Genomic DNA, 5,172 nt, shown 5'->3' on the forward strand with positions numbered 1-5,172 from the left:
TTTCCTACCCTGGCTGGTGCTTGGCAGGGTGAGTCATCCTGGAAAACACGTAACTGCATATATTTATCTCAACTTCCATTGATTTTTCACTGGAGTTCCTTATCTTTCCTTTATTGATTTACTTCCTGGGATGTTATAAGCAAAACTGAAAGAAGGTCCAATGGGAATAATCAAGTCTGACCCTTGGCTCCCTGGAGCTGCTGCTCAATCCAATGGGAAGAAGCAGACGGGATTTGGAGTGAATGGGAGACAACATCTGACATTTAAAATTACTCAAAATTTGTAACTCTGAGTTGTTTTGTTCTGTGTTCTCTTCCACACAGAAGGTGCTCAGAATTCCCTGTTGGCACCTGAGGGTCTTTCACTTCACCTTGGGAAGCCCAAGTTCATCCCCCCCTTCTGCCAATAGGAAAACAAAAATGACAGTGGATGGTATTAGCTGGAGTTGAAGGCATCCCCCTCCTGGAATCACTGAAAATTCAGCCTCACACTGATCTGTGGTTTTCATGTGTTTAGGAACTTAACAACTCCTTCCACCCTGAAAGCAACAAAAAGCAGGTGAGGAGAGGAGCTGTGAGACACTGAGCTCTGAAGAGCACCAGTTCCACCTTCCCCCTGGCCCCTGCAGGTTTTTTCAGAGCCCAGGAGCTGTTTGACTGCTAAAATAGCTGCTCTTCTTTGCCTGCTGGGGATCTGAGCCTTGAATGAACAATAAGTATTCAGGGAGTGACAGCTCTGCGAGTGATGGACACCAGTTTGCACTAATGAGAGATCTGGGAGCTTTGCCAAGGGTGACTGCATCACTTAATTGAACAATTCCATATTTCATCTGCCTCTTGCATCAGACGTGTGGTTAACCCACTGCAAGCTGAAATCTTGGCAAATCTTGGCCCAGGTGACAGAGTTGCCCAGGGAATGAGCTCTGAGTGAGCTCTTGAGGAAATCCAGAGAGCCAAGAACATTCAGCATGGAGAAAAACGAATGAGATTCACTGGCCAGGCTGGTGTCTGTCGGTGGCAGCTCTAGATGTGATGTTGGAATTTAAAAAGGATCCTTTTGAGCTGTTCTCTCTCCCCCCCTCCTCCCAAGGCTTATTTCAATCAAGTGATAGCATCAGTCATGGTGGCAGGAAATGGAGCAATTACAGATAGACCTCAAGGAGCAGCTTATCACAACTGAAGGTTAAACTTTCCTAAGCCAAAGGATCATTCCTGTTCTTTGAAGCCTGTCACTGTTCTCTCCACCAAGAGTAACTTAACCAGAAATACCAGATGGGAGCCAGGCAGCCTCTGACCTCAGCTCTGATCTGGAAGTGAAAGTTCCTCATCAAGTTGTAGAGCTTGAATTAACAGGGCTAATTTATCTTTCTCCACTAAAAAAAATTTAAAAAAAAAAAAAAATCCAAACTCTTGGGCCTCTTTTATGGTGTGTCAGCTGTATTCACCTTTAGAGTCCAAATTATCCTGTCAGGTCTTGGCACTTGAACCAGCCCCATCAATTAAAGTCTGGTGCATTCTGGATGGGAAACAGGCAGTTAAGGTTCGTGGTACCTCTGCCAAGAACTCCAAAACCCTGCTGTCCTCGTGGTTCTGAAGAGCTGAACTTATTTATTTACTATTTCTAGTGCCTCACTGTTTATATTTTGAATGGGAAGCAGCAGCATTGGCAATATTTGCTTTTGCAGGGTGAGGTTTGTAAAGAAGCCTCTTCATCTCAACCATTTTCTTATTTTTTTTAAGAAATCCAGTAATTGTTGAACCTGTGTGTGCCCATTTGAGCCCCTTTGATAAAGCAATGCCTCCGTGTCTGAACATCTGAAAAGGCAAAACCTCCCAAAAGATTTCATCACATTCCTGTAACTCTAATACATTTGGGTGTGAGCCAGAGACAGCACAAATATTCTGAATTTTACAGTTTATTCTAATTAGATCATCTCAGGGGCTGTGTCTGCCTGAGTTTTCATGGGACATCCTCTGCAGTTTCAGCTCAGGGATTTCTAAGCCAGTTCCTCCTCCTCAGTGCTGGGTTTTTGGGGGTGGCTGAGAGGATTTAATCCCGTGCTGTGTGGACACCCAGCCCTGTGGAGGGAGGCCAGACCATAAAATAATTGAAAAATTACATAACTGGGCAACTGCATCACATGGGAAAGCACCTTGGATCTTTTCCCCTTGTCCCTCCTTTTCCATGTCCCAAAATCAGAAACTTCCAACATTAATCCAGAGCTCTTTAGGGTCCAGAGGTGAAACAGTAGTGGTGAATTTAATTTGGATCCCACCCTTGCAGGAGGGCTCAAATCCAGCCTGGGGATCCTGAGCAGAGCCGGTGCATTGAGCATGAACTCACAGCAATTATTTAGAAAAAAATATTTAAAATATTATTTAGAAATTATTATAAAATATTGTAATAAAATATTATTAAATATATAGAAGAATATATAAATTATTATTAAAATATTATTTAGAAAAACTTAATTTAATTTTTGCATGAGTGGTCAGGTGCTGTGAACATCAAATTCTGCTTTTCCGGGGCTTTTATGACATTTGGGGGCTGACTTCCACCTCTAGTCATAAATATGTAATTAACAATCAGCTTAATTATATCAAAATAATTTAATTTCTGATCGCTTACATTGAAATTTTGGGTTCAGTGGGATGTCTAACAGACTGTGCTTGAATTTCCTGATTTCATAGAAGGAAACAAACATGAGGTGTAGGGAATAAGACCCTAAAGTTCATTAGAAGCTTTTTAGCTGTGGGTTTCGCCCCGTGCTGGGACGTTTTTATTGACACAGAACAGATGCTGCTCATCGATAACCGATCAATAACTGCTGTATTTGACTCCTTTGGCAAAATATCATCCCATGGGGAGTGGGAAAACAGCACCAAATCCGCTGTGGTGCTGGATAATGGGACAAAATTCTCCTTTTTTTCTGGAAAACGTGGCCGTGAGAGGGAACCGGGAGGCGGCTTCTGCTGCCACCTGGTGCTGGCGCCCAGTTTGGCCGGGGAACTGGTCCCAGTGATGCACAAGGCAAATGTAAGGTTCTTTTCCACGTCCAGGCTTGGCCCAAGGGCAAATGAGACACCAAAATATGGGCTGGGAAAAAAAAAAAAAAAAAAAAAAAAACAGAGGAGAAATATATATATAAATATATATCATATAAGAATATATGGAATATATGGCACTGCTTCCAGTGGATTTGTGGGGTGTGGAGTAGCTTAAAGCACAGGCTGAGAGGCTGCTTTGATGGAACACAGTGAGCAAGCACCATAATTCCCCCAATAAATTATTTATAACAACAAAGATGCCCCCCAGAGCACGTTGTATTTCAGTGGTTTGGGGATGGACAGCTGCTCTTGTCAGGGAGTAGTTACAGAAAATATCTCTGTAAAACCTGCAGAGCACCTCCTGCCTCATCCTTCTGGCCCTCTCAGGTTTCACATGGTGAAATGTGAATTTTCTGCATTCATTTATAGACATGAAGGCCGATGAGGAGGAATTCTTTTTTCTGTACTAATCAATCTTGACAGCCAATGTGTAAAGGAGTCTCAAACCCATTTTTTTTTTGTGTGTGTGTGTTCCAAACAGATCTAAAAATGTCCTGCAGGGAATTGTCTGGGCAAGACAAAGCTCAGCTGGCCTGGCTGTGCTCTCACAGAGGTGATGGGAGCAGCGTTGCTGAGCTCGGGGGAAAAGTTCATCTTTGGTGTTTAAAGCCTTCTGAGCTTGATTAAAACCTTCTGAGCTTAATTAAAAGGCTGGGTGAAGAGCTTTGCCTGCTGCAGGAGCAGCAGAGGGCACTGCTGCCGTTCTTACCGCAGCTCTGCCCTGGTTTCCAGGATTTCAGGGAAACTCAGAACGGCCTCAGTGGGAAGGGGGGCATCGAGCCCAACCCCTGGCCCTGCACAGGACACCCCAAAAAGTGCCCAGCTCTGTGTGGGGTTTGGAGCAGGGTTTTTTTTTTTTTGCCCCTCCTGTCCCACACTCAGGGTGTCCCTGCCCTGGGGACAGAGCAGTGACAGGGTCCCCATGACCCTGTGTGTGCCATGGCTTGAGCATCTCTGCCCAGCCCTGAGGGGGGACTGCGGCAGGACAGGACAGGGATAAAACCCAGCCTGGGGGATGTGTGACCTCCTCAGGGATCCCCCAGTCCTGCAGCAGGACAGGACAGGGATAAAATACAGCCTGGGGGGTGTGTGACCTCCTCAGGGATCCCCCAGTCCTGTTTTTCTGTGGCTGGGAGCTGGCCAGCCGTGGATTTGTAAATGTGACATTTCTGAGCGTTTTCTCTCACTGCAGGTGATGCTCAGGGGCACAACAGGAGGGACGAGCAGGATTCAGGATCAGCCTGGGTGCCTGGGAGTCTGTGATGGTGAGTGGGGAGTGCTGCCAGCTGGGAATGATAGAAAGTTTGTCCTCCAGCAGTACAGGGAGAAATTGGAAATTGCATTCTGAACCTGCTGGGTTCAGAAAAAGCACAAATTTTAAGGAAGAAGTAGTTAAGATGAGGGAATGAGGTGGAGGCAGGTCTGCTGGGAGAGGGCAATGTGCATAGATGTTATTTTGGATGATTCTTGGGTGATTTTTTTGCAGTTTTTTAAAATACCTGCCTGGCCACAGAATTAGGAGCATCATCTCTGAATGAGGAGGAAGGTAAATGGGTGTCTGAGCATAGCTAGTTAGTAACCATGAGAACAAACCAGTCCTATCAGAACAGACTGGTGCTTTTCTTTCTGGTACTTTTTACTAAAATGTTTTGGGGAAAGGAGAGGCTTCACTGGGGGCCACAGTTACTCTCAGCCTTCTGTCTGAGGCAGCAGGACCAGTAATTTTACCCAGGCTATTGTAAATGCAGGTGCAGAGCTCCTGAGTGTGTCATTCTCTCATCTGAAAAATTACCCTGCTCTTTTCTATGAAGAAAAAGAATCATTTAACTACAGTGCAGGATGTTCTTTTAATATGGGGTATTGGGGAGGTATATTTCCTTTTGTGCAGAGGCAAAGGATATCTGCATCACCTTTCTGAGAATTAGAACAAAGGGGCTGAATGGGAAGGTTTTCAAATGCATCTGTGATCTGAGCATCTGCAAAATACAAGGGAGTTGAAAACATGAAAAGAAGAAGTTAATAATGCTGGGCTATAGAGAATTCTGATGCAAATGAAGTAGAAGTT

Source organism: Vidua chalybeata, chromosome 22, assembly GCF_026979565.1.
Source record: "Vidua chalybeata isolate OUT-0048 chromosome 22, bVidCha1 merged haplotype, whole genome shotgun sequence".
Lineage (NCBI taxonomy): Eukaryota > Metazoa > Chordata > Aves > Passeriformes > Viduidae > Vidua > Vidua chalybeata.